This window comes from Euprymna scolopes, chromosome 10, assembly GCF_053919585.1.
Source record: "Euprymna scolopes isolate OS-2025 chromosome 10, ASM5391958v1, whole genome shotgun sequence".
Taxonomy (NCBI): Eukaryota; Metazoa; Mollusca; class Cephalopoda; order Sepiida; family Sepiolidae; genus Euprymna; species Euprymna scolopes.
Window position 1 is genome coordinate 105,296,101 of NC_136491.1, and position 26,705 is coordinate 105,322,805.

General features: G+C 33.9%; 1 long non-coding RNA gene across 2 annotated transcripts in view; it reads left to right on the forward strand.

Annotated features, from left to right (window-relative positions):
- The window catches only part of LOC145286184 (uncharacterized), a 330,937-nt gene that overhangs the window by 139,142 nt on the left and 165,090 nt on the right, over positions 1-26,705 (forward strand). The gene's annotated exons all lie outside the window — the stretch shown is intronic.

The window sequence follows — 26,705 nt, forward strand, 5'->3', positions numbered from 1 at the left end:
TATAAAAACCCTAACCTCCCCATGTTAAAAAAAAACGCCCTTCTATAAACCTCGAAAGCCGTTCTTAATATGGGGATGTTGGGGGTGTTCATTCCGAAAGCCGTTTTAACATGTGGAAGTTAGGGTGTTTATAATATGCTGGGGCGAGTCGTAAAATTAACGAAGTTGCTATCTATTATTTATTGCAAAAATTGCTTGAAATTTATTTATTTGACAAAAAAAATTACATTTTGGTACTCCTTGGGCGTTGAGTTCCATGGCGACCAACAGAAAAAAATAATAGTTGCTCCCTTAGTCCCCCACCCCGCCCCGCACGTAACATATTTTATTTACTGACGTTGCCGTAACTAAACGATTTTTTGTCACATTTACAAACATTTATTTATTTATTTATTTTGAAAAAGTTTTACTTTTTATGAATATAAAAAGAAAAATTGGTGCTCATCCAGAGAGTGGTCCATGCTGAAATAATAACGTTATTATTTAAAAAGCCATTCTTAACATGGGGACGGGAGGGTGTTTTGTACCTATTCTGTACTTTAACCTTGCAATTGAATTAAAAAAACATCATAAAACTTTAATTAAACGTGGAAATACGATTTAAAAAATAGCGCGGATCACTCTCTGCATTAGCACCGAAAAATGTTACTAAACGTTTATTAATAATTTCTCACTTTTACAAACATTTGATTTTAAATTTCTTTTTAAATGACGACTTTTATCGACTTTTTTTTTAAAATATCCCCCCAATGGTGTTTATTCCGAAATCCGTTGTTAACATAGAGAGGTTGAGGGTGTTTATTCTGAAAGCCGTTCTTTACATTTGTGAAGGTGGACCTAATGTAAAATATAAATAAATTTAAAAAAAAAACTAAATCATTTACTGATAACTTCTCACTTTTACAAATATTTTTTTAATTTACATGCGCGGATGAACAAATTGTTGAATAGTGCGAAAACAAAACGTTTTTGTAATAAACTTCAGGATAATTTTTGGGTTAAATATTTACATTTAGGTCCACCTCCACAATTTTCTTTTTTAAATGACGACTTTTATTGATAAATAAATTTACTTCTCCGCAACTTTTATTGATAAATAAATCTACTTCTCTGCCACGGGCACTGAACCCCTCCTTTTTTTTAATAGTATTTTCGGGTGGGTATGCTGACAACAAATATCAGTTAAATTTTGCAAATAGCCCCCCCCCTCCAAAAGTGGTGTTTATTCCGGAAGCTGTTCTTAGGATGAGGAGGTTGGGGTGGGGGTGATTATAAGGTGGACCTAATCCATGGAACTCAACGCCCAAGGAGTACCTAAAGTGGCACTTATGCACGTATGTTATCGTGCTATTTTTAAAATAGTATTTTCATGTTGAATTCAAATTTTACAATATGCTTTTCTTTTATTAATTAGTTAAGTGAAAGTACAGATAACCCGGTCGGTTTCTAATGTGAGGAAAATCTATCCCCCCCAAAGGGGGTACTCTGGATAATAACAAACCATTAAAATTGCCTCAGTTTCGAAAGATTTCTTCTCTACTGAACGAGGAAACAAACGGTGAAGAGTAGTTCACCTTCTGTTTCTCTCCCCCTCTCTCTTCCTCTCTTAATATCTCTCTCTATCCATCTCTCCCTTTCCCTCTCTCAATCTATCTTTCTCTCTATATCACCCTCTCCAACTTTCTTTGAGCCCCTTTCTCTCTCTAACTCCCTCTATCTCTCTCCTTTCCTCTGTCTCATCCCTCTCTTTTTCTAACTCTCCCCCTCTCTCTGTTTATCTATCAATCCCTTTTTCTCTCTATCTCCTTCTCTTTCTCTATTTTTCTCTCACTTTCTCTTTTCTATCTATATATCTTCCTCTCTATCTGTCCATCTCTAATCCCTCATCCTATTTTAGTCTCCTAAATTAATTAAATGAATAAGGCATTGTCAAAACATGGATAAATCCTATTTTAGTCACCTAATTTACTGACTGTGAGAATAGAAGTTATTTGGAAATTACTGCTACCTTGAACAGCACCAGAAGTAACTGGTAAAACCTTTCTAATTAAATTGATTTTGGCATCCATTTGGTAACAAAATGACATAGCCTTAGCCCTTGCTGCATGAGGAATACCTGCGACCTTGCTGCCAAGTAGAAGAATTATTTATTCTACTTTAAAACATTCAATTTTTCAAAAATCTCATGTTCGACATCTCCAAAACATCCAATATGGGGAAAATATTGTAGAAATGCAAACTTATTGTTTAGGATGAATGCACAATGGTACGCAAAAAATCACTTGAGGCTCTTGGTCGATCCTTACAAGATTTGCGTGGCAATGTCAGACCATTTGGGAATGCAGTAATATTGCTTGCAGGAGATTTCAGGCAAATGTTACCTGTTATTCTTCAATCAACACCAGCAGATGAAATAAATGCTTGCCTCAAATACTCTACTTTTTTGTTCCATGTGAAGACATTAAACTTAACTCAAAATATGCATATCCAGTTGCAGACTGTTCGATCCGCACAAAAAGTTTTGCATCACTTGTGGGAAATTGGGTACGAAAAAGTGCCAGCTGATCAGAGTTAAGGGCAAAATTCTTTGACTTTTAACTTCTGTAATTTCTGTAATTTTATTTCATCAAAAGAATTGTTACTTTAAAAGGTTTTTGCAGATATTCAAATTATAAGAATTCCATTTGACTGAGTGAATGAGCTATTCTTGCAGGTCAATACAAAGATGCCCATGAACTTAACGCTATTATTCAATGTAAAATTCCAAGTGAGGTAGTCAAATACAAATCCATCGACACTGTTGTGAAAGCAGATAAAGTGGTTAATTATCCAACAGTTATATTTGCCAGGGATGCCACCGCATATATTGCAACTGAAATTTGGTGTACTAATTATCATGTTGTGAAATATAAACCAATCCAAGCTTTGCAATGGCACATAGCTTGCAGTAAAAAAAAATTAACAAACAATATCATAGAAACAACAATCTTAACAGGACCTTTCACAGATGAATATATCTTCATACCATGCATTCCTATGATTCCACCGGATACATCATTACACTTTAGGAAATTGAACTTTCTAATTTTATTGTCATTTGCAATAACCATCAACAAAGCACAGGGAACAATCTTTACAATTGTGGGCCTTACAGTTACACACTGACTGTTTTTTCACATGGACAATTTATGTTACGTATTCAAGAGTCACCAAACCGGAAAATCTCTATATCAGCTAAGAAAATGGAACAACAAAAACTGTGTACCCATGCAAAATGGAAAATTAAACCTATAAGAAACATGCTTTTTCTCATTTTGGAACTTTTTCCATTGCGCCAATTTGAGCCACAGCAACGTGTGGCAGGGTACAGTTAGTATATATATATATATATATATATATATATATATATATATATATATATATATATATATATATATATATATTAGTGTCTGCGTAGTTATGAGCGTTATGTGTGTGTATAGTTGTAGGCATGAGTATGATTGAAAACTAGTAACCTTTCTAATCCAATATTTTTCTAAAACTCACATTTGTAAGTTTTATTTATTAATTTATATATATATGGTACTATAGTGAATTCGAGAGAGCAAATTCATGCAGTAATTGCAGGTGACTTACTGACTAAATAGTTTTCTAACGAATGATAAAAAATATTTTTTATATAGTTTGAAAGGTTAAAAACTTCCAAGACTATATATATAGATAGATATAGTACCGGCAAAAAGAAAATCCGCACTTGTAATTTTTTCAAAAACTACAAATTTAACCTAAATTTAATGTAACTGTTTACACAACCTATGCCTCATTTGATTCGCATTTTATTCCTCCATAATTTGACCTGTTCATATTTTACTTTTAATTGAAATATTCTAGTGTTCACGTCAATTTAAAGAAATAACTTCAAATTAACGACACAAAAAGAAAGTCCGTAGTAAAGATTTCGCTTAAAACCAGCTTAAATTATTGCCCCTAAATCAGTTTAAAATATCCACCAACAGGCAACAAAGCATCTCTAATCGTAATTGTTGTTGTTCCGGGTTATATAACGTAACATTTAGTCAATATACCACGACTTTCTCTTAGTGATCGTCAGGAGCTCATTAATCTCCACCTTTCTATCCAATCAAGAAATCGGCCGCAGATTGAAATGTGATGAGAAAACGGTACGAAAGACTGTGGAAAAGCACCAAAACACTGGCAGTGTTCATGATGCCCCTAAATCTATTGATGATAATCCCATCTCCATGCAGGATAATGCTCCCATTCACACAGCTGGCAATGTCAAGACATTCCTGAAAGAGCATGAAATTCCGTGTTTGGATTGGCCTGCACAATCTCCAGACCTCAATCTTATCAAAAACGTATGGCAGTACATCAAGCAACAGCTACACAATGATAAAATTTTTAATTTGGAAGAAGTTTGGACAAAAATTAAAGAAAAGTGGGACGCCCCTCCCCGGAGTATTTCCACAGACTACTTCAAGGAATTCCCAAAAGACAGCAGGCTGTCAAATTGCAGAAGGACTATGCTACAAAATATTAACTGGTTTATTGTGTTCCTGTTGTATTTGTGTTGCATTATTGTCCTAAAGTTACTTTTAAATAACAATTTTCCATTGTGCGAACCTTCTTTTTGCCTCCTCAATTTTAAGTTATTTTTTTTTAATTGACGTGAACACCAGAATATTTCAATTAAAAGTCAAATATGAACATGTAAAATTATAGAAGAATAAAAGGCCAATCAAATGGGGCATACTTTGTTTAAATAGTTACATTAAATTTAGGTTAAATTTGCAGTTTTTGAAAAATTACAAGTGCGGACTTTCTTTTTGCCGCCTGTGTGTATATTCAACAAGGGACATTTTTGGATATCTGGTGAAACGTTCAGTTAGTTTCAATTTATTTAATATTCTCTAAATAAAATATTCATATTAACTCATATTCGTTCAAATTGCTTTTAAAGATGTATAATTAAAAGGCAGGAATGGCTTTTGCTACAATGAGTTCATTTATTTGTTTAGTGATGAAAAATGCGATTTCAAACTTAGACTTAACGAAAGTTTAATTTCAAACTTAAATCTAGCAACCTTTTCAAAATGCTAATTCAAATTTAACACTGACAACGAACTACACTCAAGATGAGAACAATTGACGAGTTAATCGTATACATAGAATATATAAAACATCTGGATATTAAAAACGGCTGCTAGAATAGACACCTTAATTTTTGTTATTTCACGCGGTTAATTGTAGCCGAATGGATACGGTTATTGCTAATCAAGCCAGAGATGGCTTGTGTTGCCGAGTTCGAATCTATCGACTGGTGTTAATCGTGACACCTGCACTAAAGATTCCCGAAAGGATGGAACACTAGTGTCTGTAGGTATTTAAATATTATAGTAAATATATATATATGTGTGTGTGTGTGTGTGTGTAATTATTTATCTATATATAAATTGAAACATATATATATATATGTATATATGTATAGCTATAAATATATAAATAAAGCGATCGATAAAGAGAGAGGAACAGTGTGCGTTCGTTTAAGTTTATAGAATTGTAATCTGGAATAATGGATCTAAGCCAATGAGAATAAGAGGAATATTTAAATGGAGAATTTTTTATGTTTCGATTCGGTATGTGTTTATGAATGATTTACGGAGGGTGAAACCACAATATCTGTACCATGTGTATAATTCTCTCTGGTGTTGATTGAGAGCAGTAAGAAGACTTTGGAAATAAGAGGAAAACTCGGGACTGCTTCCTCTCTAAATGATTGCGATAATGATGGTGTAGCTCCTAGAATGTAATCTAGGATTATATTATAACACCTAAATGTGCCTAAAATTTCGTTATCAAGTTACATAAAGGCGTGGTTAATAGGCTAGACATAATAAATTTCTATGTCGCATCTCTTGCTGCAAACCCACAGTTTATTATACATAGGGAGGAATTTATAAATTATAAATATTTTATTTTGAATTTATAAATTATAAATATTTCTTTATATATCTAAACACACGAATGTTTCATGCCTTCACAATCATCAGTGCTGGAAGTGACGATCGCCGCCGGTTGGACCTACTTTTGACTCCATTAGCAAGGAACGTTACTCATATACAACGGTCAACCGCCACGAGAAGTAAGGAAAATTTAGCATTTATAAAGCCAAATATAAGCATAACGTTGATAAGACTATTTAAAGTGATCAAACGACCGGAATTCACGATCTCGTACAAGGTCAACCGGCCTCCATTTTATTATCCAGACAGTGCTTAACTTTTACGAACTTACTTTTTAAATGGACGGAATAATTATAAATTATAATTATTTTACTTTCATAATTTATATATATATATATATATATATATATATATATATATATATATATATATATATATATATATTAATAAATTATATATAATATTTTACTTTAATAATTTTATATATATATATATATATATAATTATGAGAGTAAAATATTTATTCCGACCATATATATATATATATATATATATATACTACCCGTCGTTGAATGGGTTCAAAAACAGCCTACAGAAAATGGACTCTGATTTATGAAAGTATGGTAGGTTATGAAAAGGAAGGCTTGTAAAGAGATAGCATCGAATTTGAGGGTATCAAAACCAAAGCAAAATATGATGAAAGTAAAAATAAAATAGATAAACCTCATAATTTAATACACCATACCTGTTCGCACTGAAACACATCACAATATTCTGTGGATCTATATTAAAATACCTTTTTAAACTTTGTGACATATTTCCATTCTATGGAGGTGAGGCGCGAACGAACACCCCATAATTTTATTATACCATATTTCTTCAAGCTGAAACATAATTATCAAAGTATACTTACGCAGATAGATATGAAGCCTTTATTAAAGTTTGTGCCTATTTCCATTCTATGCAGGCCATGCGCGAACGGAGACCCCACAATTTTATTATACCATCCCAATTTAAGTTAAAACATACTTATCAAAGTATTCTAATGTACATCTATATCAAAAACACTTATAAACGTTTTTTTTTTAATTTTTAAATTTTTTTATTTCCATACTTTGCGGACCAGGCGCGTAGGCAGACCCCACAATTTTAATGAATCATCATTATGCCAGATCAAACATACCCATTCCTGTGTCTCGATACATCTTCTATCATTATATGTGATCAGTTTCTATAATAGTCAACCATATAGGAGCCTATTCCTGACCAGACACACACACAGACGTTCAGCTGTATATTATAGATACACACATTCACACACACACATAATATATATATATATATATATATATATATATATATATATATATATATATATATATACGATGGCCGTTCCAAAAGTAAGGCTCCTATTTATTCCACACAAATGAATCAGAAGGAATTGCAAATTGCAGTGTTATAATGACTGATGTTATGCATTCATGACCTAAAACTTTCATCTCTCTGTTTCAAATACTGACGGTGTAAGACCTTAAAAAAATCAACCTTTGTCACGAACATGCGTCAGAAGCAGACATGTGCCATTGAATTCCAAGCCAATGTGGACTGAGCATAGTGATGACTAATGTAGCAAAGTAAATTCTGCATCACAAAAGGTCACTCGTTTTAATGGCATGACTCCCGTCTTAAGATCACTTCAAGTTTTTGAGTCTATTTGTTGAACGACCCTTACATGACAAATCGCACTCCCGACGTACATGATTAGCAATCGTGAATTGCTGGCAAAAATGCTTTGAGAAAAGTACTGATTATGTAGAAAGATAAATTCTGGAACACAAAAAGGTCGTTTTAATGGTATCGTCATATTTGAATTTAATACAGTTACAATTATAGTAATAATCTACCTTATTTCTAAGTTTGTTTTTGGTTCAAAAATATTGTAAGCAAGAAATTATTCATAATAGATGTTGTTCATCATATATATATATATATATATATATTTATGTATATATATATATATTTATTTATATATATAAATATATATAAATCCGCGAAACAGTGTTTCATGGTAAACAACTGATGATCCCTTGAAAAATAAATTATTAGTGCTATAGTAAATTCGAGAGCGAGTTGATGCAGTGAGTGCAGGTGATTAAATGACTTACTGACTGGATGGTTTTCTAACGAATGATAAAAAATATTTTTTGTATAGTTTTAAAGGTTAAAAACTTCAAAGACTATATATATATATATATATATATATATATATATATATATATATATATATATATATATATATATATATATAGGATGGTTCAAAAGTTACCGGCGCATGAAAAAAAGTATAACGTTTTTTTTTTATTATTTAGAACTATCCTGAAAATCTTGGAATTATTATTTTGCTGAAATTTTGTACGCATAACTTGAGAATTATAAAAGTTATTAAATATTAAAGGAAAAGATAAGTAACTTTTGGGACAACCTATATAGATATATATATTAGTGATGGGATGATTCCAATATTTTTTCCGATTCCGATACAATTTCCGATTCCGATTCCGATTCTTTATAAATCTCCAATTATTAAGTATAAGATAGTTATTTCCCCTGGTTTTCGTAAAAACACAAGTTAAATATGCAAATATTTTCCTAACATCAAAATACACTTGTGGAGGATGATCTATCGATTTAAGCTTTACTGGTAATTTAAAATAAATAAATATTATTATTTTATCATTATTACCAGCAATGGAAGAGTTTTGTTTGAACAAAATCAAATAAAAAGTTAATTAAAAGGATCGTTCTGGCATCGGAAAATAGGCATCAATTTTTCCCATTCCGATAACCCCAAATCCTCCGATTTTTCCGATTTCCGATTCCGATTTCGATTAATCGTCCCAACACTAATATATATATATATATATATATATATATATATATATATATATATATATATATATATATATATATAAACGTTTTAAGTCCGTTGTCCGTTTTTCTGTAGTCTTAATCGCAAAGCAGACAAAGAATAGAAAGGAACTTCAACCGGCATTTTTGTTGTGAAATATTATTTTATCCGTCTCTCGTTATTGCTGTGCCCCCCCTAACGCGATCGTCTTCTCGAACGCGCTTTCAAACGCCGTCCGCTCTAACGCTCTCTCTCTCTCTCTCTTTCTCTCTCTCTCTCTCTCTCTCTCTCTCCTTTTTATAGTATTTTCCTTTGCACACGGTTCGGCATCTACAACGTCGTATCTGTGCTATGCTATACAAGGAGTATTCGTGAATCAATGAACGTTTCGACATTTCCATTTCGTCGTCGGGACTCTAAATTAATCTTTGAAAATTAAAATGGTAAAAATTAAGTTAAATTTAAATAAAATTATTTTATCTGAACTCTACTTTAAATGGGATTGATTATATTGTGTATCTTTAGGGGGTAGGTCTATTTTTTGCCTGTAAAGCAGTACGTACGTAATTTATGATCAGTAATATGCACGCGCCCTGGTTGTGTGCCGGGATGGGTGCTTGCTGGTTGAATAAGTAAGCCTTACATATAAAGCTTTGTCCGATAGTGGCTGTAAAATAATAGAAATACCTACTATCTTTACGTTATCTTTATTAGTGATCGGACGATTTCAATATTTTTCCTGATTCCGATACAATTACTGATTCCTTTCTAAATTCCGGATTCCGATACAATTATCGATTTCGACACATTATAAATCTCTTACTATATAACTACAAAGTTGCTATTTTTTTTTTTCGATTACTATTAAAACACATGTTTAATGTGCATATATTTTCTCAAACGTAAAAAACACACTTGTGTAGGATGATCTATAGATTTTAGTTTTACTGCTAGTTTTAAATCGATAAATATTGATCAAGAAAATAAATAAATTATTTTATTATTACCACTGTGGGTTTGTTTTAAACCAAATCAAGTAAAAAGATAATTGAAAAGATCATTTTTGACATCGTGAAATAGGCACAAAATTTTACGATACCGATTTCGATACCGATTTCGATTTTCCGATTCCCAATTCCGATTCCGATTAATCGATCAAATACTAATCTTCATCCTTGACTTCCCTCGTCTCTCTCTTATTTTTTTCTTCCTCTCTTGTCCCCTTTTCTCTATTAAGTCTATATATTTTTTTTATTATTTTCTCTGTTACCAGCCGGGCATTAGCTTGGATGTTGTTGTCTGTCATCTAAATATGTTTTGGCTTCCCGAAGTCCGGGCTTTTAAATTTCTTAAACCTTCGCATTTTCCATCTAAATCTGAAGACCACAATTATTGGTGATATATTTTGGACTCTGGGGCGAATTTTCCTATTCTACACTTACGGATTCCTACGACAAGAATATGAGGACTTAAACTCATAAAGACGCATAAGCATCCCAGCATTCTCACCCGTACTCAACTAAAAGAAATTTTTAGGGATCTAATAAACGAATGATATCCCCATTGTATTTTGGAGTACTGCCTTAAAGATTACAACTTCCTCCAATATTTGACAGCGATGCATATGCCTCCATTGAACCTGTTTTATAATATTATGTAACCACTTTTTTATATGGCCTTATATGTTTTTCATTATTTCTATGCATATATTTTGTTCCATTTCTATTTCTTTATATATATAAACAAATAGAAATGTCTTATTATCATAATATTTCCTTCCTGTTATATTATTTATTTTGACACTTTTCTTTATTTTATACACTCCTTTGCTTTGAAACACCCTCGTGCATTCTTCTATTACACATTCACGCCACTTTAATCAGTCCCATCGCTCCCTTCTTGCCTTAAAATCATTCCAGTTGAATAACCGCCATAACATCTCCCTACTTTTTGTTTTGTTTTTTATTTGCTTTTATCCTTTAGGTTTTATTCTTCATTCATTTTTCCCTCTATTTCATTTTATATCGTCATCCTAATGTAACCTAAGTTAGATGTCGCATTGCCCTTTATCTGTACTCTAGCTAGCTCCTTTCTCCTCTTCTGATGAGAAGCATTAGGCTCCAAAATGTCAAGGTATGAAGAGAGTTTATGACCTATCTTTCTATGGTATGTTATTGTCTTATTGAATTAAGAAATAGATTCATATATACCTATATTAATCTTATTTGTTTTTAATTTATCTATCTATCTATCTATATCTCTCTGCTCTCTTTCTCTCTTTCTCTCTGTCTGTCTCCCTCTCCCCCTCTCTCTCTATCTCTCTCTACACACACACACACACACACACATATATATATATATATATATATATATATATATATATATATATTACTGAATAAACGCTTCAAAATAAATTAAACCACTAACAACTAGCCAGCTAGGTAGAAAAATCAATTTTGCCTTTTTAAAACTAACAGTAAATAAGTATAATTTTTTTTAAATACTCTGCGGTGTGTGGTCTCGTTTTTGAACAGAATAAACGCTTTAATGTAAATGAAACCATTAACAACTTAGCCAGTTAGGTGGCAAACGGACACTTAGAAAATCGATTTTATTGTTTTAAAATATTATGGTGGGGGTATAGTCTCTTTTAAAAACATAGAATGTGTTTTCGATCGATATTTATTCAATAAGGGACTAGTTTTTCTACCTAGCAAAAACAAGACGAGCTTTCCTGGTACGAGTTTTCTTGGTACGAGTTTTCTTGGTACGAGTTTTCTTGGTACGAGTTTTCCGGGCACCATAGTAAATAATTATATCGCCCTTTTTTAAGAAACTCGTTTCTTATCGGTGAACACTTTCAGTTAAAATAAAAAGTCGGTCAATTTAGCTCTTACGCGCGGATCATCATATAATGATTGGGGCACTCTAACAGATGTTAAAAAGCATTTAAAAATAAATATTTAAATTTCAATAATATTTCTCGCGGTTAACGGTAGCCGAATGGATTACGCCCTTGCTAATGAAGCCAGAGATGGCTTCTGTTGCCGGGTTCGAATCTATCGATTAGTGTTAATTTTGATACCCTGCACTGTTGATTCCCGAAAGAATGAAACACTAGTGTCTGTAGGTATTTAATAATTATTAGTGTGTGTGTGTGTGTATGTGTGTGTATGTGGACACTGTATTAAACCAAATAAGGAGTGTATATATCGTTTCAGCGGTAAATAAATTCAGCTTTAAAAGTCTAGAATAAAAACATAAATATAAAAATAAAAAGTTATAAAAATCAAAAAAGAAACCGCCAAGGAAATAAAAGTCGGAACACTTCCTGAACGCTGACGTTGGAGAAAAGTTATAAAAAAAAATGTTCGGCGTTCATCGTCGAATGTTTAATGAAGCGCGTGACATTTGGCGGGAATTTTTTTTTTTTTTTTTTTTCAGGAAAACCAATCACATGGTCTACGAGATTTTATTTTTGATTTTATTTTTATTTTTATGTCATTCCAGTTTCTGTCAACTCCGCCCCCCCCCCGATCTTCTCTTCTGTTCCTCCTTTTGACTGCTTGATCATGCATGACGTCAGACAAACATTTTACGATGACGCAGCGGCCGCAGTTTTTGTTTTTTTTCCTTCTAATTTTTCTCGCACGTGTCCAGGGGTGGGTGATCTGTAGCTCGGGGCAGCAATGAAACGCTACAATAAATATTTTATTCTAATTTCATTTGAAGAATACAGAAAAAAAATGAAGAAATGTCCTCAATGACCTTTTAACCATTTCTGTTCCACCTGCGCGAATACATTTCCTTATTCTGGTGTTATTTAGATGAGGATGGATATAGGCATAAAAGCAATGAAAAAAATATATAACACAATATGAAAAACCAAAGTAGTTACATTTATTTGGACTACTGATCTCATCTTGAATGTTATTTTCACAAATTTTCGTCCGATTTAACCTTTGACCTTCTTCGGGTATATTTTGTCTAACCCAGGATACTTTCTATCGAACTCGTTAAACTCTCCGGAATTCCGAACAGAACACTTTATTTAATCCACGTGGGTAGCATGCTCTCGATAACTCATAACTGAGTATAAGAGAGAGAGAGAGAGAGAGAGAGAGAGAGAGAGACGAAAGACGAGAGAGGAAAAGTGAGCGGAAAAGGGAGAGAGAGAGAAATAAAAAGGAACAAACCGAGTTAAGTGCTCATCAACGTTTCGTCTTTATTACGAGACTTCCTCTGGGTGAAATAAAGACAAAACGTTGATGAACACTTAGTTTGTTCCTTTTTTTATTCTCTATTTTGTCGGAATTTTATTTCTATTATTCTCATCACACACACACATACACACACATACACACAGTGGGCGAGCGATTTAAAAAGGGATATATATATATATATATATATATATATATATATATATATATATATATATATATATGCAAACATACAGAGGGAGAGACCGATTTAAAAAGGTATATATATATATATATATATATATATATATATATATATATATAAAGCTGAATGTCTGTGTGTATGTGTGTGTGTCTAGTCACGAATAGGCTCCTATATAGTTGACTATTTAAAAAAAACTGATTACATATAATGATCCAAGATGTATCGAGACACAGGAATGGGTATATTTGATCTGGCAGAACGGTGGTTTATTAAAATTGTGGGGTCTGCGTTCGCACCTGGTCCACAAAATATGGAAATAAAAAAATTTAAAAATTAAAAGAAAGACGTTTATAAGTGTGCTTGATATGGATATACATAAGAATACTTTGATAAGTATGTTTTAACTTAAATAGTGATGGTATAATAAAATTATGGGGTCTGCGTTCGCGCCTGGCCTCCATAGAATGGAAATAGGCACAAACTTTAATAAAATTTTTCATATCTATCTGCGTAAGTATACTTTGATAATTGTGTTTCAGTTTGGGAGAAATATGGTATAATAAAATTATGGGGTGTTCGTTCGCGCCTCACCTCCATAGAATGGAAATATGTCACAAAGTTTAACAAGGTTTTGTAATATAGGTCCACAGAATATTGTGTTAAGTGTTTCAGTGTGAACAGGTATGGTATAATAAATTATGGTGTTCATCTATTTTATTTTTACTTTCATCATATTTTGCTTTGGTTTTGATACCTCTAAATTCGAAGCTATCTCATTACAACCCTTCCTTTTCATAACCTATCATACTTTCATAAATCAGAGTCCATTTTCTGTAGGCTGTTTTTGAACCCATTCAACGACGGGTACATTTGCTAGTATATATATATATATATATATATATATATATATATATATATATATATATATAAGGGTGAACAAAAAAAACGGGCCCCGTGTACACTTTATGTGATATCTCCATTATTTATTCACCGATGCCCTTATTTTACAGGACATTGAAGAATCAACGACCGTGAGTACACCAAGACCCCAGTGGGAACTGGGACAAAGAATAGACTGTGTTAAATTTTACTACAAGACAGGCTCGTTTAACAAAACTCAGGAGAGTTTCATGCATCAGTTCGAATGTGAAAAGGCTCCATCAAGAAGCAGAATTCAGAACTGGGTGGAGCACTTCGAGAAGTATGGGACCGTGGAGAACCTCAACGCTGCCAGAGAGAACTGTCCAAGCTACTCGGGACGTCCCAAGAAGAAAACAGCCGAGCTGGTCGAAAGAGTGAGAGAGTCTCTCTAGCAGAACCCGTAACACTCTGTGCGTAAGCGAAGTCAATCCCTCGGTATGTCCCGTGAGATTTGCAGGAGAGTGCTAGTGAATGATATCAGGGCTTACCCAGACAGAATACAAACGCTGCAGACCCTTACAGCCTCAGACAAGAAGCAGAGGAAGGCTATGGCGGTCAGGATGCTCGAGATGATCGAGGAGACACCAAGTTTCCTTAACCTCCTTTGGACCTTAGATGAAGCCCACTTCCATCTTGATGGAAAGGCGAACTCCAAGACAAATGTCTTCTGGGGGTCCTCCAGACGCAATTAAATAGCGACCAAGCCCCTGCACTCTCCTAAGTGCACGATGTGGGCTGCAATCACGGCCAGAGGCATCATCGGAACAATCTTCATCGAAGCATCTGGCGTAGTAGTGACAGTCACCAAGGAGCGGTGTGTGGAGGTCCTCAAAACCTTCAAGAGTGAACCCCAGACCATCTACCCGTCGCTCATGAGCAAGTTCTGATTCCAGCAGGACGGAGCAAGTTCTCACACCTCAAACCTGTCCCGAGATTGGCTGAAAGAGAACTTCGGAGGCCGAGTGATCAGTCTCAAGACTGATTTTGAGTGGGCACTCCATAGCCCAGACCTAAGCCCCCCAGATTTTTTTCTTTGGGGCTATCTTAAGGACAGAGTCTACGCAGGGAAACCCAGAACCATCAAGGAAGCCATCATGGAGGAGATGAGAGCCATTACCAATTTGTTCTGTAAGAACGTCATGGACAACTTCGTGCTGCGCCTCAAGAAATGCACGGAGCTTAATGGAGGCCATCTAGAACGTATGCTGTAGAACGGAGAAAAAAGGCTAAAGACCCTAGTGTTTTGATGTGATGTTTTGAATATAATAAACAATTATTTACGAAAGCGCATTTTTACCTTAATGCGAGAAAACAAACAACATTTAAGTAAATCGCGATATATCCAGACAGTTGGCGAGATAGGTCAGAGGTAAGGGGCTTAGGCTCATTACCGTGGGGTCCCGATTTCGAATCTCGCTATATTCAGCCACTCTGATGAGTCGTAGACGACGAAACACTTCAGTGGATAATTACATTTGAAAATAATATATATACCGCTCCCCATGTGGGAGTACCAAATTGCTTAAAGGGAAAATTATTCCCAGCTCGCATTTAGGTAAAAATGCGCTTTCGTATAATTGAATTCGTTCAAAACATATCGCTAAAACCAAAACAATATATATATATATATAGATAGATAGATAGATAGATAGATAGATGAATCTACATAGCTTATTCACTATCATATGTAAATTTTCTTAATTTACACCTTTGCATTGAATTGCCTTAATTTAAAATGTTTTAATGTATGCACCAAACAAGGCTTCAATCAAACTACATTAACCTCTTATAAAATTTGTGTAAGTACTTAATTATTCTGCATTACTTTGCAGTTTATATAGCCAAGGACCTTGAACCTCTTAGAATAATAATAAAAATAACAATAATTGGCGAGTTATTTTCGCAATTCAAAGGGAATTTAATTAAAAGCCACTGCAAATTAGGTGAAAAGACTAATTAAAACAACGCGACTAACCACTTATATTTTCATCTTAACGTATGACGCTGTAGCGTTAAGTATTTCCAGCATTATACTACGGAAAACTGGTGGGTGCGGGCTGTTCAATCCGAGTGAGAAAGTTCAGTTGAATAACACATTCTATCTCTATTATTTTATAAAAGGAAAGTTGTGTGTCTGTTTGTCTGTGAGTCCGTTCGTTTCCCATGGACTCTAAAATGGCTGAGCCTATTTTTATGAAATTTCACGTAAATGTACTTTATGTGTCTGAGAGTGTTCTTAGATACGTGTTGTGCCGGAATTCCTCCAATAATTATTGAAAATCGAATATCGAAAAAAAAAAAGATGGAAGAATCCGATTTTGACAAAAGTTACCACTTTTACACAGTCTAACATCACACGTGCATTTAAAAAAGTTTTATCTCCGCACAACTAATCTGTCTGGTGTATAAAATCAACAGTGGGTTCTTTGATATAGCACTGGCACGTCCGAAATCATTATTTCTGTTTAGCGCACAATTGAATCATGATACTTGACTTGGGTATAAATGGAATATAAACAGTATTTCCAAATGTATTGTGTTATTGATTGCCATGGGTCGTATTCATGCAATATATTTGTGATTAATGAAAAATGTTTTGCATTTATCTGTCTACACGCACGTAAACACTCACCGACACATACACACGCGCGTACTCACGCGCACACACGAATATATATATATATATATATATATATATATATATATATATATATATATATATATATATATATATATAATTCAAACACGATAGAATATATGGTTAAGTAGCAGTTTTAGTCATTTAGAACTAGTTTAAAGCTTCACCGCTCACTCATTTTTTCGGCCAAATTTCAAGCAATTATTAGAGTTTATAGATCACCTTTTCAGCTATATTGTAAAAAAAAATATCGTCAATTTTTGTTCAGTAAAACAAAAGTTATGATGAGTTTCCTGGTGTTCAAAATCGTAAAAATATGCAAGGAGGTGAGTGACGCTTTTTATGACTGGTTTCCATAGCAACCACGTGGCTTCAGCGACTACTGTTGTTATTAATTCACTGCTGCCGCGGAAAGAGAAGTAACAAGTGAAACAGACAGAATGAAAGGGAGATAATTGGGTGATTTTATTGAAAGTAAATGAGTGCCGTACATTGTTGTTACATATGTGTTTATGGGGGCAAAAACGACTGAAATTAAACAAAGAACAAGTGAATTTATTGGAAGCCTGGAAAAATCATGGATTACAATATAAAAATGCGAGCATGAAAAGTAATATGGTTAAGCTTAAATATGGAAAAGTAAAGGAATAGTTGTTAAAACTTGAAAAGAAAAGGATAAGATATTCTAGTAATTTCGTTCAGTAAAACAAAAGTTATGATGAATTTACTGGTGTTTAAAATCGTAAAAATTCGTAAGGAGGTGAGCGGCGTTTTTTATGACCGGCTTCCATAGCAACCACGTCGCTTTAGCGACGAGTGTTGCTAATAATTCACCGGTCCCGAGAAAAGAGAAGTAACAAGTGAAACATAGAGAATGAACGCAGACGAGTACCATACATTGTTATTACATATGTGTATGTTATGTTTATGGGGGCAAAAAATAAGACTGAAATTAAACAAAGAACAAGTGAATTTACGGAAAGCCTGAAAAAAATCATGGATTACAATAGAAAAATGCGAGCATGAAAAGTAATATGGTTAAGCTTAAATATGGAAAAGTAAAGGACTAGTTGTAAAAACTGGAAAAGAAAAGGATAAGATATTCTAGTAAAAAATATAATAAATTTATAACTTAAAATATATTGTAGGATAAGAATTTTTTTAAGTTCAATTTATAACATTATATAATCAATTCTTAATATTGCTCGGTTGTAAAACACGCTTAAATATGATAATTTAATTAACGTAAATTACAAATTTATTATTATAGAGTAAATTATTTTATATTATATTGTACCCTATATATAGTCATGATATCAAAAGTAAAAAATAATATATGCCATCAGCTAGAATCGAAACCGAAACCAAACATAACAAAATATAGTTTCATGATTGAAACTATATATACAAGCTACGTAAAGACTGCAGTTTATTTGTACTCAATATGGCTGAACTGTGGAAAGGAATGTTAATTTTATTAAATACAAGCTGGTTTCATGACAACAATGTTTTTGATAGACAAGATGCATATATATATATATATATATATATATATATATATATATATATATATATATATATATATAAAGCTGAATGTATGTGTGTGTATGTGTGTGTGTGTCTGGTCACGAATAGGCTCCTATATGGTTGACTATTTTAAAAAACTGATTACATATAATGATAGAAGATGTATCGAGACACAGAAATGGGTATGTTTGATCTGGCAGAACAGTGGTTCATTACAATTGTGGGGTATGCGTACGCACCTGGTCCACAAAGTATGGAAATAAATAAAAATTAAATTAAAAAAAAACGTTTACAAGTGTTTTCGATATAGATGTACATAATAATGCTTTGATAAGTATGTTTTAACTTAAATAGGGATGGTATGATAAAATTGTTGGGTCTGCGTTCGCGCCTGGCCTCCATAGAATGGAAATAGGCATAAATCTTAATAAAGACTTCATATCTATCTGCGTAAATATACTTTGATAATTATGTTTCAGTTTGAAGAAATATGGTATAATAAAATTATGGGGTGTTCGTTCGCGCCTGACCTCCATAGAATGGAAATATGTCACAAAGTTTAACAAGGTATTTTAATATAGATCCACAGAATATTGTGATAAGTGTTTCAGTGTGAACAGGTATGGTATAATAAATTATGTGATTTATCTATTTTATTTTTACTTTCATCATATTTTGCTTTGGTTATTATACCCCCAAATTCGAAGCTATCTCATTACAACCCTTCCTTTTCATAACCTATCATACTTTCATAAATCAGAGTCCATTTTCTGAAGGCTGTTTTTGAACCCAGTCAACGACGGGTACTTTTGCTAGTGTATATATATATATATATATATATATATATATATATATATATATATATATATATATTTACATATATATATATATTTATATATATATATATATGCATTATTTAGAGTTCTGTGAAGTTGTGTAAATAGGTATGAGTATGCGCAGAATTGTAATAAGGTGTTTCTGGAGCTTAGGGAATATCAAAAAGTCACATGGAGCAAGGCCTGGACTATAAGGAGGGTGAGGAACTGTCTTGATGCCTATCTTGGCCATATAGTTTGTGACAAAAATGAACTGGCGTATTGTCCTGGTGGAAATGCCCCTGACCCAATTTAATGTGCTGGCATCTGCCGATGGGACCTTCTCCTGTACTCCCTTTAAACCTCAACATAGTATTTCTTATTGACTGTCTGTTCACTGGGAACCCAGTGCATGTAGATCATGTCCTCCCTATCAAACAAGGGATCATCATAAGTTTCTGGGTGAATTTACTTTGTCTGGCCTTTTTGGATCTGGTAGAGTCAGCATTTTTCTACTAGGAACTCTGTCTACTGGTCTCTGGTTCATAGCAGTAGATCCAGCTGTCATCGCAGGTCATCAGAACATAAAGAACTGCGGGATCTGAATTGATCAGCTCGATCACCTCCCTGCTGTCATGATAAGATCTTTTTCTGATCTTCTCTGATCATCCTTGGTACAAACCTCGCACAAATTTTCCACACTTTCAGTTCCTCGCTAATAATTGCATGCACAGTTCCCACACTGACATCAAATTGTGCACTTATTGTCTCTCTAGACACGCGACAGTCCTTATCCATGAGATTCTTTATTTGGCCAATCAACTCTAGTGGTCTGACTTCCTTACTCCTCCCACACATCTCATCATCCCTCACAGACTCCCTTCTTTCCTTGAATCTCTTATGCCATACAAAAACTGACGCTCGATTTATGCAAGGTAGTCCAAAAGTAGTCTGAAGCGTTTCATACGTTTCTGTGACATTTTTTTTTCAATTTTAAAAGAGAATTTTATTGCATATCGTTCTTCTAGATTGCATTTTTGAAATTTACCAGCTGTGACAATCAGGCTTTATTAGGGTGTATTATAATTTCTGCTGTAGCTGTTCATTTGAACCTAAAATCATAAAAATTGGTCAGTCATCTCAAAATATATATAACAATAACATACTGAATTTTCAAGCGTCCACGACAATTTTAAATGCCTGTAAAAACAAAAAGGCCTGGGAACTTATTGGAGGCACCTCATAGCTCTTACTAATAATTAGAAAAGTAAAATTATCCAATTGACATTTCCTTGATCGCCATTCACAATTAAAACTTAAGTTGTATTTAAGTATTCTGATGACGTAAACCCTTAGAAAAACATCGGGAGAACTTGGACACTTCTGTTTCGCGCCAAAACAGTGATATATTTTTACGAAAATACTTGACAAGTCTCAAGTCCGCAACAAATAAAACAGTTTTGTAATTTGTTATTTCCTTCGTGACAACGCTATTTGGATCAATTATTCTCAGGCTGTTATTTGTGACATGGTCCAAATACTCCTCTCAGTATGACGAAGCCAAGCATCATAAATAAATAAATATTTGAATATATAAAGATCTTGAAGCATAATTTTATTTTACAAAAAATTACTAGATTAAATAACCCGAAAAGTGTCGATATGCCATAAAAAAAGAAACAGGCAAGTCAAAGATCATGAATTTGAAGATATAATCAACTTGAAGCATAAAAATTACAATAACATTAATAAGCAGGAAAAAAATTACAATAACATTAATAACCAGAAAAAAAATTACAATATCTAACATTAAATAACCAGAAAAGTATTGATACGCCGTAAAACCAAAGCAACCAAACTAAACACCGTTAAAAAAAATGTGAATATATTAAGAACTTGAAACATAACACTTTTTTCAATAATTTCTGGATTTGGCGTAAAATAACCCGAAAAAAGGTTAATATTCCTTGCAACAACAAACAACCAAACTAATTCTAAAACTTTAAACGTCTAATGTAATGTTTTGCTTTCTGAAATAATATTAACTGTACGTAGAAATCGGCGAGATCGCCCATTTTTTCAATCAAATCGATTGATTGCCTGCTCTAGTTAGGGACCCTTCGCGGTGCACCGTAAGGAAACTTTGCCTAATTTTCAGCATTGCACTGTAGAGAACCTACTGTTGATTTTATAAAATTATGTTTTTTTTATATATCATGGCTTGAATATATTCTGGTTTAAAACGCAAAAGTCAAGCATCATTGTTCAATTGTGCTCTAAGCAGAAACATTAATTTCAAATGTGTCTCTGTCATATCAAAGAAGCTAATGTTGATGTTATATTATGGACCTTGTGTGGTAATAAAATTTTTCACATGTACTTGTAATGTTAGGGTGTGTAAGGTGCTAACTTTTGTGAGAATCGCCTGTTTCTTCTTTCATTAAATTATTTCGATTATCGATGCTTATCGAAGACATTCTAATTCAAGACCTATTTTAGAACACTGTCAGGTACATAAAATAACTGTGTAAAATTCTATAAAAATCGATCCAGTCGTTTACGAGTCTATAAGGAACGGATTCATAGACAAACATACATACAAACTTTCTTTTATATAATTGAGATATTTTATATTTTATTTATTTTTTAACAAAATTTTATCTACCCGCATCTAAACGAACAGTTGGTTTTCAGGTCAGAAAAGGTCACTCTGGGACAAACTAGATGTGGGCGTGGCCTGTGCATGACATAAGATCTCGAGTCTAGAACAAATCTCGTAATTTATTTCCATCGTAGTAACGCTGTTTTATTCGTTCTGTTATTTGTGAAATGGCTCGAATATTCCTCTCATGACTGAGTCCATAATGTTTAAACCGTCTGGTATCTTTTAATATCTGCTAACCCCTCCCTACAAATACTACGCATTTAACTTTAGTCTATGTCTAATATGTCCATAGATTTCCAATAATGAATATCTAACTTGGTTGTATCCCCGTTGGTTAATGATATAGTGGCTACTTTGGCGACCGTCTCATTAGTAAGAAGGGTGATCCGAATGGGCTTCATACATGTTGTGTAACAAAGCTGCTAGTGCTGTTAGCAGCAGCAGTAGGAGCAGCAGCCGTATGACAGCTAACATATGCAAATGACCAAACCGGCCATGTGGTTGACGTCACAGATAAGGAAAAGAAAAAGCAGATACAAAAAGTCATATGGGGCCGGAAAAGTGACCGAAAAGTACGTGTTCGAGACATGATCGAGCGACACGTGGGTGACGAGAGCGTTTGAAATGACATATCGATGCGAAAATAAACTTTTTAAAACAAAAGGCAGTGCGTTGTTGAAAATACCAAGAATAAATGCCTTTTGTTAAAAGTCAAATTTCCTCCTTCCCTTTTCTTTTCCTTTGTTGCTGCGACGAACTCTACATGTTAACATGTAACAATACGAGCGGACTATATTCCACGTGTTGTCATTTTAAAGATCAGTTCGTCCAACACAATTCCCAGATTATTCTGAAACTGATGAAGATCGCCACAATCAGAATCAGGAAAGTGTCAAGGGAAAATTGTCAGGAATATTGACAATTTTGTACTTCTCCAAGTGTGCTTATCATGAACGATGATAAAGCAAATAGTGTTGGAGATTTAAAATTGGAACTTGGTGGACAAGTTAGAGAGGCTGGACTTTAGTTGTATTAAATATAGTTCGATTGCAGAAAGGATTGTGGAATTTAATAACAATTGTCTTGTAACCATATACTGTAGTTTTGTATGAAGAACTAGCATACCCCCTGGCGTTGCCCGGTCGTAAAATATGCTAAATTATATTTTCATTTATGCAGATTTATTAATTATTATTAAGCCAATTCTCTCTTGATTATTATATTGTACCAAATGTATAATAGTCATTTAAAAAGTTAATTAATTTTAATATGACTTTGGTGCCATCAGATAGAATAGAAACCAAACCATATATTTTCCAGTTTTGTTTGTTATGCTCTGAGTCACGACCATACGCATCGAGAAAGTTACAAAAAAAACAACGTTTTTAACCTATAAATGTAGATTGGCGAATGCGTAAAAATAACACGTTTAGTCAATTTCTGTCTGGTAAGTTCCAATTTTTTTTTTTAATTTAGACGTTTTAATGCAATTTTTACCGGCTAAAGACCAAATCAAAATTTTTCCACAGGTTCAAATCCTCTATATATCAAGTTTCAAGTATGTAAACCATAACTTTACAGAGTACTTTGGTAGACACCGTTCCTCATACACACAAGCAAGATCACTTCCTTGCTAATTTCATTCTCTGTTATTTCTCCAGTTTGTTGTATTTTTTTTTTTACGTTTTTCTGCCATTTGGCTTCTTTTTTTTGTATGTGTGATCTTGTTATTTTCATATCGTACTTCAGCAGTTTGTTTCTGTCAGTTCCGGCCGTTCTGTTTTCATTTTTCCTCCGTTTACATTTTGATAGAATTGACTTTCATTGTTTTCAAAGGCACTGATTTGCTTGCACTGTTCCGGTTTATATCTGTGTTGCGTTAATCGTTCCTTTGCTGTTATTTTTTGCTTCATGTTTTTTGTTGAGTCTCTCCCCGCAGGTCACACTTCTATTTTTCCATCTTCTTCTATTCGCTCTTGTCTTGATCATCGCTTTGACATCTTTTCTCATGCTTAAGGTCTTGGAGTCTGCATAAATTAAGTTATTCAAGTCTGTAATAGTTTCTGTTGGGATATATGGAGAAGAGTACGTACCATCTCTCTTTCTTCATTTAATTTCTTTCATTCTTGGTTCCTTAACGAGATTTATTTTTTTTCCTCGTTTATAAGTTGTATGATGTTTTCTACTTCAGGCGTTTTATTCTCAGTTAATTCTGTTGTTTCATAGATTTTTGCGTCGTTTAAATTTTGCAGGTCTTCTACATGGTGGGTTTCTATGTATTTGGTTGCAGTAAGGGTGTGTCTTAGTCTAATTTATCATTTATCTTTCCTTGTATTTCTATTAATTCTAGATTTAAAACCTACTTTCTCTTAGCAATAAGTTTCGTTTGGCTTGCAATTCTTTGTTCTGTTGTATGGTAGTACGGCCTTATCACGTTGACACACTGGTTCCCACTGGATCACCGAAGTTAAGCAACATTGAACCTGGTCAGTACTATATGGGTGACCATTTGGGACTTTCAGGTGTTGTATGTGATCCCTGCTTATCTCGGCATTGTTTCCATTCGTCCTGGTCTTCTCCTTGCCACTGGACTCAAATAGTGCCGATTCAGGAGAGGTGTGGTTGGGATTGCGCAACCCTTGCATCACAATTAAACGTGCTACTGCCGTAAGGGATATCCTTTGTTTTTTAAGACTGAACGGAAGCATGGATGGTAGTCAGCAGACATGCCCTATAACTCTTTCAGTCGTTTCTGATAACCTCATTCTTTGGGGTGGCTTCTGTAATAGCTCTCCATTATATGTTTATTCTCTATTGTATTATTTTGGTATCTGAAAATAGAGGAGATGCTTAGCCGTTCAGTATCTGTGATATTCTTGTTTCTGAAATTAAAAGAGCCAACCGAGTCCTCCATGCTGGTCACTTAGGGGAGGGGCACCTGCCGATCGTGACACCCAGATCTTTCTTCTTGATCTCACGCTGAGCATTATTTCTTTGATGTATATTTCATATTGCAGCGTTTATGGCAAAACTATCCCAGGAATTGCTTTACTTACACAAAGATAGTGTTTACTTCCCATCTAGATGTGAAGCAAGGTGCACTATCACACGTGCATAAAAGACATGAACAGACATTACGTACAAAATAAAAGTTCTCATGAGTTCTTTTTTATGAGTGTTGGAAGATATGTTCCCCTCCAAATATAATTTATAATTTTTCATGAGAAGAAATCGTAATTTTTTTACCGTAACTTCCATACCTTGGAACGAAACCGACACTACTGTAGTTCTATAATTATTTTTGTTAGAGCCGGCACAGACTTTTTACAACACGATTTTTATCGATACTATATTTAGTTTATTTGCACAGATGTGGGTATTGTTATTATTATTACTTGCAAAAGGGTTATTGTTGCTGTTGTTATTGTTATTGTTATTATTGTTTGTACTCACTAGGAAATCTAACTCAGGGATTACTCACAGACGACTGATGGTGTTCCCTGAAGTCTATGTAACAACAAGATGAGAGAACCGTGAAATTTCCAAAAGTTTCCTCAGCTTCAAATAGTATTTTTGTTTTTCAAATTAACAAATACGGAGAAACTAAGTTCAAATAGTATTTTTGTTTTTCAAATTAACAAATACGGAGAAACTCAGTTCAAATAGTATTTTTCAAGTTGACGGATACTTGGAAAATTTTTACTGTCTGTGCCACAAGACCACATAATGCTGCGTAGCTGCATGGGCTCGTTCTGTTTATGCTGCGAATGTCGACGTCGAGTTCAACAAGACATGCAAGGTGATTACCAGTAACTTGAAATCGAACAAGCTGCCATCTGTTTACCGGATGTTCGGAATCGCTCCGCGACAGATCTGTCGAGAGGTGGTGCCGAGGGCAGAGCGTGACAAACATAATATCAACAATCACCATTCCATCTTTGGACACTAACAGGTGCCGCAGCGACTACCGTTTCGCTAGCTTTTCCACTATGACAGTCCTCGGACGAACAACGCCAGCATCCGTCCGCGTGCGTTAGTGGAATGAATTAGTAAAAGCCAAAAATAACAGGATTCTTCCGGAACTGAAAGAAGACTTCCCAGCCGGCTCTGAACTTTCCCGGAAAAAAATAGGTAACACTCAACCGTGCCCGAGCGAAGGTTTCCAAAACATGAAACAACTTGCACAAGTGGGAATATGTACAGGACACTCGGTGTCCCTGTGGCGCCAACGTGTAGACTACCGCATACATTCTCACAGATTTCCCTCTTAAGCAAGGCCAGCTTCGTTGTGAGGAATGTCTTAGACACGGCCCGACCATGAATCCCGAGATGGAGTGAAACGCTATGATGATACATTGAAAATTTTATAAAGTATTAAGAGATACGCAGACATATTTATATCAAGCTTTTTAAGCATACCGATTCTGTAGTATTAATTCGGTTCTATTCTGATTATGAAATGTGATCTCTATTGATTAAAGTTAGGTGTGTGTTATATCAATTTGTGTTAGATATGTGTATATGTTTATATATTTCTATGTGCAGAATTCACTTCTAAAATATTAACTGATCATTAATAATTTTGAAACATAGCTACTATGCGAATGTTCGAATAATGTGAGTTGTATTTAGAACAATTTAGTTTCATTCAATAGAAGTCAAAACGAATTGGAAGCCCTTCGTGAGAAGTCAAGTACGTCCTATGTTTGTGAAATTTAAACAATAATGTTTTTTAAGTTTCTTTTGAGAAATTTAATTTATAAGGGGCATAATTTACTAAATAATATAGGCACAACTTTTCATTTGAAAGTTCAAATGTCTATGACTTGCACTTAATACAACT